At 46.7% G+C, this 18,392-nt stretch overlaps 1 protein-coding gene across 1 annotated transcript in view; it reads left to right on the top strand.

The window, feature by feature from the left end:
* Positions 1-957: 957 nt before the first annotated feature.
* Positions 958-18,392, top strand: part of LOC139279671 (tyrosine-protein kinase Fyn-like) — a 351,315-nt gene continuing 333,880 nt past the window's right edge. Inside the window, exon 1 of the mRNA XM_070898777.1 lies at positions 958-1,370. The gene's annotated coding sequence lies outside the window, so the exon portion shown is untranslated. The remainder of the gene's footprint in view (positions 1,371-18,392) is intronic.

Genomic DNA, 18,392 nt, shown 5'->3' on the forward strand with positions numbered 1-18,392 from the left:
GCCATGGAGGGATTTGTAAACAAGGATGAGAATTTTTAAATCGAGGCTTAACCGGAAGCCAATGTAGGTCAGCGAGCTCAGGGGTGATGGGTGAACGGGACTTGATGCGAGTTAGGACACGGGGAGCCGAGTTTTGTATCACCTCTAGTTTACGTTGGGTAGAATGTGGGAGGCCAGCCAGGAGTGCGTTGGAATAGTCGAGTCTGGATATAACAAAGGCATGGATGAGGGCTTCAGCACCGGATAATGTGATGTTACGGAGGTGGAAATCGGTGGGCTTAGTTATGCTGCCGATATACTTCCTTCTCAGTGCCTGTGCTGTTAATTTCACCATGATTCTGATTGGTGAAGGAGATGCACAGTTGGTTACCCTAGTCCCTCGAGTCCCAGATGCCCAGGTTCACCCTCGTTGCACCCTTAGCCTGTATTTTCAGCAACTTGAAATGCAAAAAAAAATGTTTAATCCTAAACATGCCTAAAGGTGCCATAAGATGCCCTGCAAATTATGGACCAATCAGTTTTTGTGGCCAACATTGTGTTTCCTGTTTTTTCCTGTCTGTATTTCATAAAGGTCATCCAGATGTTTTCTCGGTTGAAGCTGGTATCTGAGTGAACTGCTTGGCCCTTCCTGGATCCCAGCAATAAATTGAGCAATGTATAAAAAAGGCTTGAAACTAACCATCTCGAGTGAATTGTGTCAATTTCTTGGAGTAAATAATGGTATTATCTCGACTTTAACGACGTCTCATCGTTCTCTGAAGGGTCCCCTGTTACTTCTGTCCTGCTGCAGCTCCATAGGAAAGCCTTGCTACTTTTCAAAGTGTCCTGTGCTGGGCGACTGAAACTCACAAATAAACATTCATTTCATTGGACCGAGAGCTCGCACTGATCACCAACTTGTTTCAACGTAGATTGCTTTGTCCTGGAAATGTCTGTATTGTGAGGGAGGGGGAGAGCGAGAGACGCAGCCTGCAACTATTTTAGTATCACTTTAAATCAAGTGCCCCCTTTTGTAAGGGCACAAAATTCTACAAATTAACCAATTAAAGGGAACTGTGACAGACAAATGGCATTAAAATGTTGTTGTGTGTTGAAGTGAGAAGCAGTGTGCATTATTTGGAAACACTGCAGCGATGTTGCTTGGGTCGGCGATTGCAGAAGAGTCGATGGTGTGAGAGTGGCGGGGGTGGTGTGAGTTAAGGCTGGTTACTGCTTCCCCTGTGTTCAGTGAGTCACAGCAACTCAGTGAGGGCTGCTGCAAAGCTCGGAGCTTCTGGAGGGAAGATTCATCGGGAGAGAGAAAGAGAGGGAGACTGAAACCACCACCTCTCGCCAAAACACAGTGCCGGGGAGCTGGGGGCTGCTCACAGGTAAGCGCTATGTTCTCACGGAGAGCAGGGTTTTGTTGCTGGACTCAGCAGGGGCATTTTCAGTTTGGGAGCGCTGCATCAGCCGGGCTGGTCAAAGCCTCCAGCATTTGTGACCGGGTTAAAGCCGCCTTGTTTAAGGTTGAGAAACTTGTGGTGGTTCTCAGCCAACGATGGAAGCTGCCTGTATTGTAGCCACCAGTCTCCTGCCCTGGTCCTGGAGGGCCATTTAAACACACATCCTACAAACTTTACATGTAAAGCAGGAAGATAAGTTGGGTATAATCACTAAAAACATCTAAGGGACAGTCCGTGACCATCGCGGTGGTACATTCTGTTTACATTCATTGCAAAAATGACGCCGCCGGCTGGTGTTAGACATCCCTGGTGGCCAATCCTCACTGCACAATTCTCCTGGGTTCGCCACATCTCTGTACAGGGGATTATTGCTGCCTTTACCCTCCCTCTAATCTCTCTCCCACAGCCAGGGTTATTCAACAGCAGCATTTCAGTGATGTGCAGAGACAGAGAGGGGACTATCCTTCAGCCAGCCGGTGCCCGGCGCTGAGGAAATCCCGTGCACAGAGCAGATTGCATTGGAATTATTCCAATGTATTGAGTGTCTCTCCAGCAGTGTCGCCCAATCTGCCATATTCCAGGAGATGCACTCGCTAGCAATCCTACATTCTCATTTGTTCCTTAACAATCGCGAGCATCCTGAGATATATCTACATTAGCAGCTTAGTATATCACTGCCCAAAGCACCTCCCATTGTTCACTGCAGCATTGACCCTCACCATGGACAGGCTGTAACTGTGGCCAACATAAAAACCGATCAGGAAAAGGCCCCTTGCTGCGCATCATGACCAGGTGCTGGGCACAGATCCTGCAGAGTGAACGATGCTCTTGTGTGTCTGGCCCTTCCTGTCACGTGCTCTAACCCAGCAGAAGACATTCTGCCAAACTCTTGTGCTCACTTTTCTTGTGTGAAATAAAAGCGGCCACAGACTTCAGAAAGCAGGGTGTTGGGAGTCCATTGGCTCGACACTACTTGTAGGTGTCTGTATCGTGATGACTTAGTTGGGCTGGTGTCTGTTTGGTTTCCAATGAATGACAGGAAATGTCAGCATCCTGTTGTAGGTGAGAGAACGCATCACCAAAAATGTGTTTGAGGCAGTGAGACGTTAAGGGGCTGAAATGAAGCGAAGCTGAGTGTGTGGTCAATGAACTCTGGGATGTGTAACTTCCTTGACACACATGACAGTCTGTGTTACAATCATCGAACGGTTACAGCACAGGAGGAGGCCATTCGGCCCGTCGAGCCCGTGCCGGCTCTCTGCCAGAGCCCCTCAGCCAGTCCCTTTCCCCGTAGCCCTGTGATTCTTTTTCCTTCAGGTACTTATCCAACTCCCTTTTGAAAGCCACGATTGAGTCTGCCTCCACCACCCTCTCAGGCAGCGCATTCCAGATCCTAACCACTCGCTGCGTAAAAAAGTTTTTCCTCATGTCGCCTTTGGTCCTTCTGCCAATCGCCTTAAATCTATGTCCTCTGGTTCCCAACCCTTCCACCAATGGGAACAGTTTCTCTCGATCTACTCTGTCCAGACCCCTCATGATTTTGAACCTCGATCAAATCTCCTCTCAACCTTCTCGGCTCCAAGGAGAACAACCCCACTTTGTATAATACACACCCAAGTGGGGACTGTTCTCATTTTGTCGCACATGTTTTATTTTGCCAGAATTTGTAGGCAGTGATGAATGGCAGGCTCCTGCAGTTGACTCATGATTAGAACTGCAGTAATATTGGGTTATGTTACCCAGCGTTGCAGGGGAACACCTGGTATGGAATGGACAGCTACATGGTCACCAGCCTACCTAACCAGTGTAAGCGGCACAATGCTGCACTCTCTGGACCATGTTGAAATGGTATTGCTAACTGTTCAAAGCTTCAAGGACACCCTCAAAGCCTCCTTGATAAAGTGTAACATCCCCACCAACACCTGGGAGTCCCTGGCCAAAGACTGCCCTAAGTGGAGGAAGTGCATCCGGGAGAGCGCTGAGCACCTCGAGTCTCGTTGCCGAGAGCATGCAGAAACCAAGCGCAGGTAGCGGAAGGAGCGTGCGGCAAACCAAACTCCCCACCCACCCTTCTCTGCCCAAGGAAGCAGTTGAAGCTAGCTCATTGAATGTATTCAAGTCACAGATAGATAGATTTTTAACCAATAAGGGAATTAAGGGTTACGGGGAGAGGGCGGGAAGTGGAGCTGAGTCCACGGCCAGATCAGCCATGATCTTATTGAATGGCGGAGCAGGCTCGAGGGACTAGATGGCCTACTCCTGTTTCTAATTCTTATGTTCTTTCCCTCAACCACTGTCTGTCCCACCTGTGACAGAGACTGTAATTCCTGTATTGGACTGTTCAGTCGCCTGAGAACTCACTCTTAGAGTGGAAGCAAGTCTTCCTCGATTCCAAAGGACTGCCTATGATGATGATGATGCTGCTGCTAATAACGACAGAGGATGTGTTGTAGGCACTACATTGGTGCGTGTGTTTTTCCCCCATATGGGAATGAACTTGTTAAGTTGAACACTAATAAGCAACAACCTCCTTTCTGTTTGAGGAGAGAGGAGTCATGAGTCACTTTCATCCTTGTGTGCAAGTGACGCAATAATGCATTACAGCTTCATTTCTTTCCACTTGTGTTTAAAGTTCGTAACCAAACAAGTGAGAGATATTTTGAACACTAAATAGACCATACAGAATCTTTGGCATTCTCTACCCAGAGAGCTGTGGAGGCTGGGTCATTGAATATATTTAAGATGGAGATAGACAGATTTTTGAATGATAAGGGAGTCAAGGGTTATGGAGAACAGGCGGGGAAGTGGAATTGAGGCCAGGATCTGATCAGCCATGATCTTATTGAATGGCGGAGCACGCTCGAGGGGCCGAATGGTCTACTCCTGCTCCTATTTCTTATGTTCTTATACTGGTTTAATATTGTGAACAAGGTGGTGACTGAAACCTACACCAGATTGTTGGAATTATAAAGTCCTTCTCGGCTAGCTGTGGGAGACCTACGTATAGTAAGTTTGGACAGTCTTATTCATATTCCTAGTAGAGGCAAGTCCACGGTGCAAGGGAATCCCCAATTCACCACAAATGGACCATCTCATTCTGAGATCATAAGGATGGTTGCGATGAGCAATAGAGAGATTTCACATTGATGCGAGATGTGAACCGAATGGTGCTTTGTCGGGGAAGAAAGGGGAGCGTTGCTTTGCATCTGACTTGGTTCAAGCTAGGCGGTAAAAGTTTTCGGAACAAACAAACCACGGATGCTGGGAATCTGAAATAAAATAGGAAATGCTACAAGCCTTCTTCAGGTCAGGTTAAAAGAAAAAAGAAAGCCTTGCATTTATATAGCACCTTTCAAGACCACCGGACGTCTCAGTGCTTTACAGCCAATGAATTTGACCCTGAATGGGCTTTCGACCACATCCGCAGCATAAGGATAAGGGGTAAGCCATTTCGGACCGAGGTGAGGAGAAACTTCTTCACCCAGAGAGTGGTGAACCTGTGGAATTCTCTACCACAGAAAGTTGTTGAGGCCAATTCACTAAATATATTCAAAAGGGAGTTAGATGAAGTCCTTACTACTAGGGGGATCAAGGGGTATGGCGAGAAAGCAGGAATGGGGTACTGAAGTTGCATGTTCAGCCATGAACTCATTGAATGGTGGTGCAGGCTCGAAGGGCCGAATGGCCTACTCCTGCACTTATTTTCTATGTTTTCTATAACTAAGACCGCTATTTCCACCTACACAACATCGTCCGTCTCCGCCCTTGCCATGGCTCATCCGCTGCTGAAGCCATCATCCATGCCTATATATATAATATATATGTATGTGTGTGTACACAATCCACAGAATCTAACTTCATATATGTAATTAAATCCAACTGTCGACAGTTTTCAACTTGATTTTCAACTTAAATTCCTCAAAATGGAACATCACCATTTTGCTCATCAATCTTTGGTTATTTTATTGCAAAAACTACAATTTATTTATTCTAAAGAATTGTCGATATAAAATGTAGGAAGTTGAATTTCCCCTTTTTAGCTCCAAACTTTATCCCGTCGACTGTTGTGGTTATAGTTTGGTAGCAGAATGTGAAAACATGATCTTTTTAGTCTGCTACAGCACCAGTCTGTTCTAACATCTGGTTTCCTCCTATTCTACTATGTTCGCAGTTGCTAATTATTAACACATTCAGCCTGTTCTGCCATGCAATTAGATAATGGCTGATCTTCACCACAGCTCCCATTTACCCACCTTTGCTCTGTATCCCTTGATACCCTTCGCCAACAAAATCCTATCGAGCACAATCTTCAACATTTCAATTGACCTTGCAGCCTTTAGGAGAGAGAATTCCAAAATCTAGGTTAACACTCCTAGTGCAGTGCTGAGGGAGTGCTGCACTGTCGGAGGGGCAGTGTTGAGGGAGCGCCGCACTGTCAGAGGGGCAGTGTTGAGGGAGCGCCGCACTGTCGGAGGGGCAGTACTGAGGGAGTGCTACACTGTTGGAGGTGCCGTTTTTCAGATGAGATGTTAAACCGAGGCCCCGTCTGCTCTCTCAAGTGGATGTAAAAGATCCCATGGCACTATTGTGAAGAGGAGCAGGGGAGTTATCCCCCATGACCTGGGGTCAATATTTATCCCTCAATCAACATAACAAAAACAGATTATCGGGTCATTATCACATTGCTGTTTGTGGGAGCTTGCTGTGTGCAAATTGGCTGCTGCGTTTCCCACATTACAACAGTGACTACACTTCAAAAGTACTTCATTGGCTGTAAGGCGTTTTGGAATGTCTGGTGGTTGTGAAAGGCGCTATAGAAATGCAAGTCTTTCTTTCATTGTATGAAAAAATGTTTCTTGATTATACTCCTAAATGGCCTGGCTGTAATTTGAGGATTATTCCCCTTGTTCTAGATTTCCCCACCAGAGGAAAATGGGATGAGAAATTGAAACTATTTTTACCAGCGCTAAACTAGAACTGTAAAATTTGGTGTCTGTTTTCAGTCAGTCTTGCAAACTGTCCGGATAAGTTTAGGAAAGTTGGATGTGTATGTATTGGCTGTGAGACCACGATAATGATGTGCTGATTGGAGTGACTATCACTTTTTTCCAATGTTCCTAACAAGGTTGTTGAGGGTACTGTGGGAAAATATTTTTAAAAGATGCTCATTAGTTGCCAAGTTAGACTTCCCAAAATGAAGCTTGATTTGTGCAAAAACTGTTTCTTTAAACAAAAGAAATGCAACCGAAAAATATTAATGCATTGTTAGTGTCCGTGTCAATCAGCAATGGGGGGGTGGTTGGGGGTCGGAAGGGGGGGGGTTGGGGGTCGGAAGGGGGGGGGTTGGGGGTCGGAAGGGAGGGGGGGTGTCATTGTGGGGGGGTCGGGGGGTGGGAGAACTTTGAGATGTTGCAAAGGATCAGTAAGAACACAAGAAATAGGAGTTGTCCATTTGGCCCCTCGAGCCTGCTCCACCATTCAATAAGATTACAGCTGATCTGATCTTGGCCTCACTTCCTCGCCCGCTCCCCATAACCCTTTACTCCATTATCACTCAAAAATCTGTCTATCTCCGCCTTAAATATATTCACTGACCCAGCCTCCACAGCTCTCTGGGGCAGAGAATTCCACAGATTTACAACCCTCTGAGTGAAGACATTTCTCCTCATCTCAGTTTTAAATGGGCGGCCCCTTATTCTTAAACTATGCCCCCTAGTTCTAGATTCCCCCAGGAGTGGAAACATCCTCTCTGCATCCACCTTGTCGAGCCCCCTCCATATCTTGTATGTTTCAATAAGATCACCTCTCATTCTCTAAACTCCAGTGAGTACAGGCCCAACCTGCTTAATCTTTCTTCATAAGTCAACCCCCTCATCTCAGGAATCAACCTGGTGAACCTTCACTGAACAGCCTCCAATGCAAGTATATCCCTCCTTGAATAAGGAGACTAAAACTGTACACAGTATTCCAGGTGTGGCCTCACCAATACCCTGTACAGTTGGAGCAGGACTTCTCTGCTTTTATACTCTATCCCCCTTGCAATAAAGGCCAACATTCCATTGGCCTTCCTGATCACTTGCTGTACCTGCATACTCACGCTTTGTGTTTCATGCACAAGGACCCCCAGATCCCTCTGTACTGCAGCATTTTGTAATCTCTCTCTCCATTTAAATAATAATTAGCATTTTTATTTTTCCTGCCAAAGTGGATAACTTCACATCACATTTTCCCACATTATGCTCCGTCTGCCAAATGTTTGCCCACTCACTCAGCCTGTCTGTGTCCCTGTGCAGATTCTTTGTGTCCGTTAGTGATTGGAAGCAATGTCAATTCGAGATCAAGTGAAAAATGTCCTGTTGTTGGTATGCACAGAGCTCACAAGTCATTGGGTCATGAATAGCGAAGAAAAATTCCCCTCCGGAGAGTTAACAAATGAAACTTTTCAGCTCTGGTCATTGGAGGGATAGATGAAGCATTGATGCAGAGAGAAAATTGAAGAGACCAAGTGGGAGACAAATAATTCTAATGAATAAGTAATTATTCTCAACCAATCACACTATGCCATGGTCGAGCTTTAAGTAATCCAGTTTGTATTCAGCTATGTCTTTCTCAGATGAAGTGTGCAATTTTACATTAACAGTTTCTGACCATCTAATGTTAATGAGGCTTCTGTACCACAGGGTCTAATCCAGAAAGCTCCTTTGAACCCAATGTTTTAATTGTCAATTTAAAATTAGTTTTAAAAGGTTTGCTGAAAATTTGCTGTTGAAAGCTGAAGACATCTCTATTTAAAAATTCTTATCATTCTTTTCAAATCCCTCCAAGACCTCGCGCCTCCCGATCTCTGTACTCTCCTCCAGCCCCGCAAACCTCCGATGTCCCTCTACCTAAGGTCTGGACTTCCTTCCCTAACTCTCTGCGTCTCGACAAAAGTAAAACACTGGATACTGGAAACTGAAATAAAATGCTGGAAATAATCAAAGGGTCAGACAGCATTCTGTGGAGCGAGAAACAGAGTCGACATTTCAGGTCAATGACCTTTTGTCAGTTCTGACGAAGGGTCATCGACCTGAAACGTTAACTCTGTTTCTCTCTCTCCACAGAATGCTGTCTGACCTGCTGAGTATTTCCAGCATTTTCTGATTTTCTCTACCCGCTCTATCCTGTTTTAAAACCTTCCTCTTTGACCAAGCTTTTGGTCGCCTGTCCTAATGTGTCAAATCTTAATAATCAATAATTGCTCCGGTGAAGAGCTTTGCGACGTTTTACTACTTTAAAGGCACTATATAAAGGCAAGTTGTTACCCAAAGTCTACAGTGACCCAGTATGCACTGGTACAAGTCTGCTATCACAGGCTGTAATTGATGAGAAGGAAAAAGATTGGCTGAAGTTGTATTATGGAACAACCTTCATCTCTGATTTGCTACTTGCGCTTTATGTCTGAGACTATGCGTTCCTGTATCGCTGCCAGTTTGATGCTGTCTCTCACTAGCATCTTCCAAGAAGATTTCTGTTGACAGGGTACCTCTGGCTTTCCAGTGAAATACCTCGGCCTCTATTCCTGGGTCTGAACCCAATGCAAGCTTTGATATCCTTCAGTCTGACACATAGCTGCAGTTTGTTGTAGAATTTGCGTTACCTTCCACATCTCGCGTCGAGTTTACGCGCAGCACCAGCAAAGCTGAATTCAATAACTGGGGCTGTGTTCCCCTGTGAGAATGAGAGGTGATCTGAGGGGGCTTGACAGGGTAGATGCAGAGAGGATGTTTCCCCTCGTGGGGGAATCTAGAACTAGGGGGCATAGTTTCAGAATAAGGGGCAGCCCATTTAAGAAGGAATTTCTCCTCTCAGGGTTGTGAATCTTAGGAATTCTCTGCCCCAGAGAGCTGTGGAGGCTGGGCCACTGAATATATTTAAGGTGGAGATAGACAGACTCTTGAACTACAGGGGGGGGTCGAAGGTGCAGGGAAGTGGAGTGAGTCCATGATCAGATCAGCCATGATCTTATTGAATGGCGGAGCAGGCTCGAGGGATAAATGGCCGACTCCTGCTCCTATTTCTGATCTTGTAGCTCCCCATCCTGTGTTAAAGATCTTGTGCTTCATTTCTGTAAATATATCCAGCTAGCAAATCCTAATCCGACAACCTCTTTTATTGCATATTGTCTGTGTTTATCTGCAGTGGATTTATTTATTTTCTTCGCCTCATGTTGTAGCACTTTACATTTTCTGGCCACTTTCTAAAGCTGGGAGGGAGGGTGACACGTGGCGGCCGATATATGAAAAAATGCTGATCACTACCATTTAAATTGCAAGCACTAACAAATTTCAAACTGCACATTTTCGGCTGAATAGTAATATCAATTTAACCCAGCTCCATGGGTAGAGTGAATGAAATGACCATGCAATATAAAGCATGTGATTTTCACTTTCAAGATATGAACGCGTTCCTCTGCCTATTGCTCTGATTTCTCTCTCTGCTTTTGGTCCCTTGAGTCAGTGTATAAAGTTGACCTGATGTTTCTTGTAGCTAAGTATGAACAATATGTTTTTGAAATGATTTATAAACCCATCACTGCCAACCATCAAATGTCCATGTAGATGACCTGATCCGACCTCCTATCATCTAGGGAAATGGGACTGTGAATTCCTGTCCCTCCAACCTTCCCCGACGCATGGAACGAAAGCTTAGGGGGAGGGGGCACAAAATCACGTATGGTTGTTGATTCCTGCATCGTATGCTGAGTACAACAATTTTGTTGCAAGATTAAATCTCTTGCACTGATGCACATACGGCCTTTTTCACACTGCAGTGATTCAATATTTGACAAAACACGATTCTCGTCACATGGTGCTGCAATGTCTGTATACTTCACATAACTGTCTAATATAAACAGCATTTACAGTGTTAAAAAGAAAGACTTGCATTTATATAGCGCCTTTCATGACCTCAGGTCGTCCCAATGCGCTTTACAGTCAATAAAGTATTTTTGAAGTGTGGTCACTGTTGTAATGTAGGAAACGGGCAGATAATTGCGCTCAGCAAGCTCCCACAAACAGCAATGTGATAATGACCAGATTTTCCCGTGTTGATGGGGGGATAACTCCCCTGCGTTTCTTCAAAATAGTGCTGTGGGATTTTTTACATCCACCTGAGAGAGCAGACAGGGCTCAGTTTAATGTCTCATCCGAAAGACGGCACCTCCGACAGTGCAGCACTCCCTCAGCACTGCACTGGAGTGTCAGCCTAGATTTATGTGCTCAAGTCGCTTGGGTGGGACTTGAACCCACAACCTTCAGATTCAAAGGTGAGGGTGCTGCCCACTGAGCCACGGCTGACACTAAAGGGGTTAATTGTGTAAGTCATTTGTGTGAGCCACATTTCCAAATATATGTGCATCGATACACATTTAAATTAGCCGTCAGGTTTATGAGGGTGATGATTTAGCTTGCATTTTATTTGACTTTGTCGGGTATTTCTGTACTGATGAATGACATTTTCAACAGCAACTAAAGTTAATTTATAACCTTTCATTTACTAAAGGTCAGTTAACATTTGGCCAGTTTCTGTCTGTCCATCCGCACAAGTTGAGAGTTAGGGAGTAGAAAGTGGTGTGCATTGTGCCTGTTTTTCTGCACAGGCGTTGGTCCCATTGCCAAATTTGTGGGGTCCTCCTTTGGGGGTGTCGGGCCCCTTAAATCTGTAAATTAGAGAGCTGGCGTCGGTTGAAGAAGCCCTGTGTAATCTCCCATCCTGATGAGCAAAACAGGCCTCGGGCTTGCCCCGCTCACGATTCCTTTGTGGCCGCCAACAAGTTCTCACCCTGCCTCCATCATTCTGCCGATCGCCCTCGCCCCTCGAATTTACCCGAGAGCCCGTGATTGAGGGGGTGACGGTAACATAATGGCTATGTTACTGGACCAGTAATCCAGGCGCCTGGACTAATGAGTTCAAATTCCCACCATGGCAGCTGGAGAATTTAAATTCAGTTAATCAAATAAAAAGCTGGTGTCGTTACCTGATGACCATGAAACCATCGGATTGTTGCAAACACCCATCTGGTTCACTAATGTATTTTAGGGAAGGAAATCTTGTCGAGCAATGCCTTGATTTCAAAATTCTCATCCTTATTTTCAAATCCCTCCATGGCCTCACCCCTCCCTATCTCTGTAATCTCCTCCAGCCCCACAAAACCCCCCCACCCCGAGATGTCTGCGCTCCTCTAATTCTGCCCTCCTTGACCATCCCTGATTATAATCGCTCAACCATCGGTGGCCGTGCCTTCTGTTGCCTCGGCCCCAAGCTCTGGAATTCCCTCTCTAACCTCTCCGCCTCTCTACCTCTCTTTCCTCCTTCCAGACGTTCCTTAAAACCTACCTCTTTGACCAAACTTTTGGTCACCTGTGCTAATTTTTACTTATGCGGCTCGGTGTCAAATTTTTATCGCATAATACTCCTGTGAATGCCTTGGAACATTTCACTACATTTAAAGGCACTATATAAATACAAGTTGTTGTTGTTGTTGTCCTTACCCGGTCTGGCCTATATGTGACTTCAGACCCACAGCAATGCGGTAGACTATTAACTGTCGTCTGAAATGGAGTAGCGAGACACTCAGTTGTACCAAACTGCTAAAAGATCAGCACTGATTGAACATAAGAATTAGGAGCAGGAGTCGGCCAATTGGCCCCTCGAGCCTGCTCCGCCATTTAATAAAATCACGGCTGATCTGACTGCAGTGGTTGATGAAGGGGGCTCACCACCACCTTCTCGAGGGCAACTAGGGACGGGCAATAAATGCTGGCCTTGCCAGCAACGCCCACATCCCATGTACAAATAATGAAAAAATATCTATATTTTGGGGTGGTGTTGCCTCTGGAGGTATGACACTCGCTGGTAGCTTAGACCAAAATTCTCCCCAAAGTCTGACACAGTTGATATGAACAGATGCTGCAAAATACTTGCAAGTACTTTTCTGTGCAAGAACGTCGTCTGGTCGCAGTCCTTTGTGTTGGTTGAAGAAAGGGGACAAACTATCTCGTCTCTCAATAATGGCTCTCAGCAGAGCAAGTTGTTGCTGGGAGAGTTTTATACCATTGCACCTTCAGAACCTTTCAAACAGAAGGCACAGAGTGGTCTTCTAATTCGGGCTGTATGAGGTTTGTGGTGCCTGCAATATAATACAGTTTGCTGAAAAATAACACAATCAGAGGTGACCTTTTTAATCACTGCCTCCTGCACAGTTCTTTTTACAAGTGTAACGGGGCCCTCCTATGTGCGGTGGTAGGACTGGGTTATATCTGGGCTCTAACTACATGCTTGTGTACACATGCAGTTTAAAAACTGCCAATGTTGGCATGAGCTCACAATGCATTGCCGAAAGGTCTTTAGCGCTCAGCACAGATACATACTTTGTGTTCGTAAAAGAAAGACTTGCATTTATATAGCGCCTTTCATGATCACTAGACGTCCAAAAGCACTTTACAGCCAATTAAGTACTTTTTGAAGTGTAGTCGCTGTTGTAATGTGGGAAACGCGGCATCTAATTTGCGCACAGCAAGCTCCCACAAACAGCAATGTGATAATGATCAGATAATCTGTTTTTGTGATGTTGATTGAGGGATAAATATTGGCCCCAGGACACGGGATAACTCCTCTGCTCTTCTTCAAAATAGTGCTGTGGGATCTTTTACATCCACCTGAGAGAGCAGACGGGGCCTCGGTTTAACATCTCATCCGAAACACGGCACCTCCAACAGTGCAGCACTCCCTCAGCACTGCACTGGGAGTGTCGGCCTGGATTTTTGTGCTCAAGTCCCTGGAGTGGGACCACAACCCTGTGACTCAGAGGCGAGTGTGCTGCCCACTGAGCCACGGCTGACATAGTTATTGATTTTTCTGCTCCTGAAAATGGTTTGCGCTGCTTGTGTCAGATATAACTCTCAGCATCCTTTTTGGGAGGTGCGGAACCTACACTGTGATTTATATGATATAACTTTACACAGTTTTCGTTGGTTAGTAAGTGTTGAAATAGTTTCCCTACGTACAACAGCGACAGCACTTCACTGGCTGTAAAGCGCTTTGGGACCCCTGCCACCTGAGCGTGTGAGCTGCTCTGTAAATGCCATTATTTCCTTTCCCTTTGACCTTCTCCGGTTTAAATAACTACAGAAAAGGTCAAAACAAATCCGATTTCAATGTCTACAAGTCACCATGATCGCTTTACAGCTGTCGCTGTTGTAACGTAGGGAAATTATTTCAACGCTTGCTAACCAACGGAAACAGTGTAAAGTTATATCATATAAATCGCAGTGTGGGTTCTGCATGGGAACACCAGCGGTGGTTCGGGGCCATAAAAGGCGAGCGGCCCCGGGAACAGCGTGACGGTGTACCACTTCAGCGTACAGCGCGAGCTGGTGCAGGAGGGCGACGGCAGCGAAGAGGGCAACTGGATTGGATGTCATCAAGGTCCAGGACCCTGATTGGAGTGTGGGCAGGTACAGCAGGAACGATGAGGTCAGGGCGAGGGAGTGGCGAGTGATCGTGGAGCGATGTGATCGGGGCCCAGGAGAGGCGAGGGCCCAGGGGCAGCACGGGCCCAGCCCACACTGCAATATGTGAGCACTAGGTCCGTGCAGCAGAGCTGGTCTCCAGTTGTCCTGGTTAACCCTTGCCACTGGACCAAGACCTGGCTCTGTCAAGCCCGTGTGGTGGCTGGTGTGCAACGGTCACCCCACGTTAAAACAATCCACCCACAGGCATCTTCCACCCTTCAACATGTAGTTCGGGATCTTGAATATCGGGTCCTTCATTGAAACACCTGTGACCTCATCCCTTTTTGGCGTGGAAGCAAGTCATCCTCGCTTCAAGGGGCTGCCTATGATGATGATGATGATGATGATAAGTAGCTTTCTAAAGGACAAAGCAGTTAAAGCAGTGGAAAGAGACTGGCACACAGGCAGTCGTAGAAAGGTTACAGCACAGAAGGAGGCCATTCGGCCCGTCAAGCCCGTGCCGGCTCTCTGCAAGAGCACCTCAGCCAGTCCCCCTCCCCTGCCCTTTCCCCGGAGCCCTGTAATTCTTTTTCCTTCAGATACTTATCCAATTCCCTTTTGAAAGCCACGATTGAGTCTGCCTCCATCACCCTCTCAGGCAGCGCATTCCCGATCCTAACCACTCGCTGCGTAAAAAGGTTTTTCCTTATGTCGCCTTTGGTTCTTCTGCCAATCGCCTTAAATCTGTGTCCTCTGGTTCTTGACCCTTCCACCAATGGGAACAGTTTCTCTCGATCTACTCTGTCCAGACCCCTCATGATTTTGAACACCTCGAACAAATCTCCTCTCAACCTTCTCTGCTCCAAGGAGAACAACCCCAGCTTCTCCAGTCTCTCCCCGTCACTGAAGTCCCTCATCCCTGGAACCATTCTCGTAAATCTCCTCCGCACCCTCTCTAAGGCCTCAGCATACTTCCTAAAATGTGGTTCTGGAATACCAGTTCTGGTGTGGTGAGACCCACGACAGTAACCAGCTTTGCTGTGAGACATTTGCTATTGGCTTCCACCAACATTATGGAGGGCAATAGAGCAGTCCAAGGCAAGTAATCTTTGTATTTCTCTTTTGTGTAGCTGCTATTTTTGAGAGTTCCTACTGGAGCGGACTGCCTGATCTGTTACCCTGCTTCATTAAAATAGAATTTGGGTCAAAATCCTGGAACTCCCTCCCTACCAGCACTGTGGGAGCACCTTCACCACACGGACTGTAGCGGTTCATGAAGGCAGCTCACCACCAATGTTTCCTCTTATTTAATTTTGGGTGCACAGCCCCTTTAAGGGGCTCCACGTCCCATTCACAGTTTCACGCATTTGCCAAGAGGTGCGCGTCCCCTTTTCGGGAACGTTGCTCACCACCACCTTCTCAACAACAACTACAACGACGTGTATTTCTATAGCGCCTTTAACGCTGTGAAATGTCCCAGGGGGCTTCACAGGAGTTATGAGCCACAAAATTTGACACCGAGTCACCAGAAGGAGAAATTGGGGCAGGAAACTTGGTTAAAGATGCTGGTTTTAAGCAGTGTCTTAGAGGAGGAAAGAGGTGGAGAGGTTTAGGGAGGGAGTTCCAGAGCTTGGGGCCCAGGCAACAGAAGGCATGGCCACCGATGGTGGAGCGATTATAATCAGGGATGGTCAGGAGGGCAGAATTAGAGGAGTGCAGAGATCTCTGGGTGGGGGGGGGGGGAAATTACAGAGGGCCATGGAGGGATATGAGAATTAGGGACGGGCAATAAATGCCGGTCTTGCCAGCGACGCCCACATCCCGTGAACGACTAAATCATTAAAGTTTGTACGTATACAGATAGAGATTGATGGATGCAAAAAGCAATCTGCCTGAGAAAATGGCTGTGGGGAAACAATATATAAATACCTGTACCTCGGGAAACAAAGCATCCAGACAAACATTTGTGACTGCACTATGACAATCCAAATAAAATCGTCAAATAGGGCACTCAACTGAAATACGTCTATGCGGGCTGATTAATCCACTGTCGGTCCTTTCAGTTCAGTTAGACAGAATTGAATTAATTTATTTCCAGGGCAATTTCTATTTCTTCCGAGACAAAGAGCAATGAGGGATAGATGGATATCTAACAGCTGAAGTAGCTTTGCCAGGAATCATGATCAAGGAGGAAATGTCGCCTTGCTCTTCTGTCTGAATTTTGATTCTGATTTTGTTTGATCTGTCGAAAGGCAAACTACAATGAAATAGGAGAGAAAAATACTATGTTAATGCCACAAGCCCATACCCTGTGCTCCATGTAACACTTTTAACTTCCTTTGTATGTTTGCCTTGATCGCTAACTCTGCTACAGGGCTCTCACATTCCCACTTGTCCAACTTTGGTAGTTCCGTAATTTACACAAATGGACGTTCTTAAGAACATTGCCTGGACTGAAGAATTTTAGCTCTGAGGAAAGATGAGATAGGCTGGGTTTGTTTTCTATGGAGCAGAGGAGACTGAGGGGAGACCTTATTGAGGTGTATAAAATTGTGAGGGGCCTGGATAGAGTGGATAGGAAGGACCTATTTCCCTTAGCAGAGGGGTCAACAACCAGGGGGCATAGATTTAAAGTAATTGGTAGAAGGTTTAGAGGGGGTTTGAGGGGAAATTTCTTCACCCAGAGGGTGGTGGGGGTCTGGAACCCACTGCCTGAAAGGGTGGTAGAGGCAGAAACCCTCACCACATTTAAAAAGTACCCGGATGTGCACTTGAAATGCCGCAACCTACAGGGCTACGGACCGAGAGCTGGAAAGTGGGATTAGGCCGGGTAGCTCTTTGTCGGTTGGCGCGGACATGATGGGCCAAATGGCCTCCTTCTGTGCTGTAAATTTTGTGCTGCAACATCCCCACCAACACCTGGGAATCACCGGCCAAAGACCGCTCAAAGTGGAGGAGAAGTATCCGGGAAGTCCCCGAACACCTCGAGTCCCTTCGCCAGGAGCACGTGGAAGCCAAGCGCAAACAGCGGAAGGAGCGCACGGCAACCCAAGCCCCCCACCCACCCGTCCCTCCAACCACCGTCTGCCCCACCTGTGACAGAGACTGTAGGTCCCACATTGGACTCATCAGTCACCTGAGAACTGGTGTTTGTGTGGGAGCAAGTCATCCTCGACTCCGGGGACTGCCTAAGAAGAGAAGTTTCTTTGATTTCTATGAACCTGAGTAAAGTTGGGAATGAGAAAATGGTAATGGGTTTATTAAAGTTCATGGTCCTGATTCTAACTGCCTCCCACCTGCTGGAAACTAGGCAGGGGGAGGGGCAGTTAAAATGAGGCCAGTCACTTACCCACACTGATCCTGTCCCGATCTTAACTCAACACTCACCCATGCATCACCATTATCTTCATCATTGCTATGTTCAGAATAACTCCAAGACTGTATACTGTAAGCTCAAACTGGTGTGACCTGAGTGTCTCTAATCAAACTCCAGAGTGTGGAAGCAGCATGGTAGAGACTGCCTTTTATAGCTGCTTGCCCGGGGTGTGCAGATGACCCTTGGGTCTCCCACAGGTGCGCCTCCTGGTGGCAAGTCTTGCACTATTATAAAGTTTATATACATAACATGACTCCCTCCACCCCCGCCCCGCCCCACCACCCACCACAAAAAGTCTTAGATACAAGTCGAGGCGATCCGGGGCTCTGCGTTCCCAGGTTGATCGCCTGAGTTGAAGTCCTGGCCTGGGTGAGTCGGTCGGATCATTGCAGCACTGTGGTGTGGCTGGTCTGATCGGACTGTCGGGCATGGTGGGTTCATCCCCGTGGTTGATCGCGAGGTCGATTGCTGGTTGGGTGTGTGTGGGTGGATCAGTGATGGTAATGTCCTCTTCAAACTGTTCTTGGTTGTCAGTGAATCGCAGTTTGGTCTGATCCAAGCACTTTCTGCACATTTGTACATTCAGAAGTTTGACAACAAACACTGTATTCCCCTCCTTGGCTAACACAGTGCCAGTAACCCATTTGGGACCATGACCGTAATTGAGGACAAACACAGGGTCATTAACCTCAATGTCCCGTGATACAGCCGCGTGATCGTGGTACACATTGTACCGGTGAAGCCGGGTTTCTACATGATCATTGAGATCCGGGTGGACTAGCGAGAGCCTGGTTTTGAGTGCTCTCTTCATTAGCAATTCTGCAGGGGAACCCTGGTAAGCGAGTGGGATCGCATGCAGTAGCTGAGGAGAATCTGAGATAGCCGGGTCTGCAGGGAACCGTCCGTCACACGTTTCAAGCTCTGCTTGATGGTTTGGACTGCCCATTCTGCTTGACCGTTGGATGCGGGCTTAAACGGGGCAGACCTGACTTGTTTAATGCCATTGCGGGTTAGGAACTTGTTGAATTCCGAGCTGGTGAAACATGGTCCATTGTCACTAACCAGGAGGTCGGGCAA

Source organism: Pristiophorus japonicus, chromosome 14 (genome assembly GCF_044704955.1).
Source record: "Pristiophorus japonicus isolate sPriJap1 chromosome 14, sPriJap1.hap1, whole genome shotgun sequence".
Lineage (NCBI taxonomy): Eukaryota > Metazoa > Chordata > Chondrichthyes > Pristiophoridae > Pristiophorus > Pristiophorus japonicus.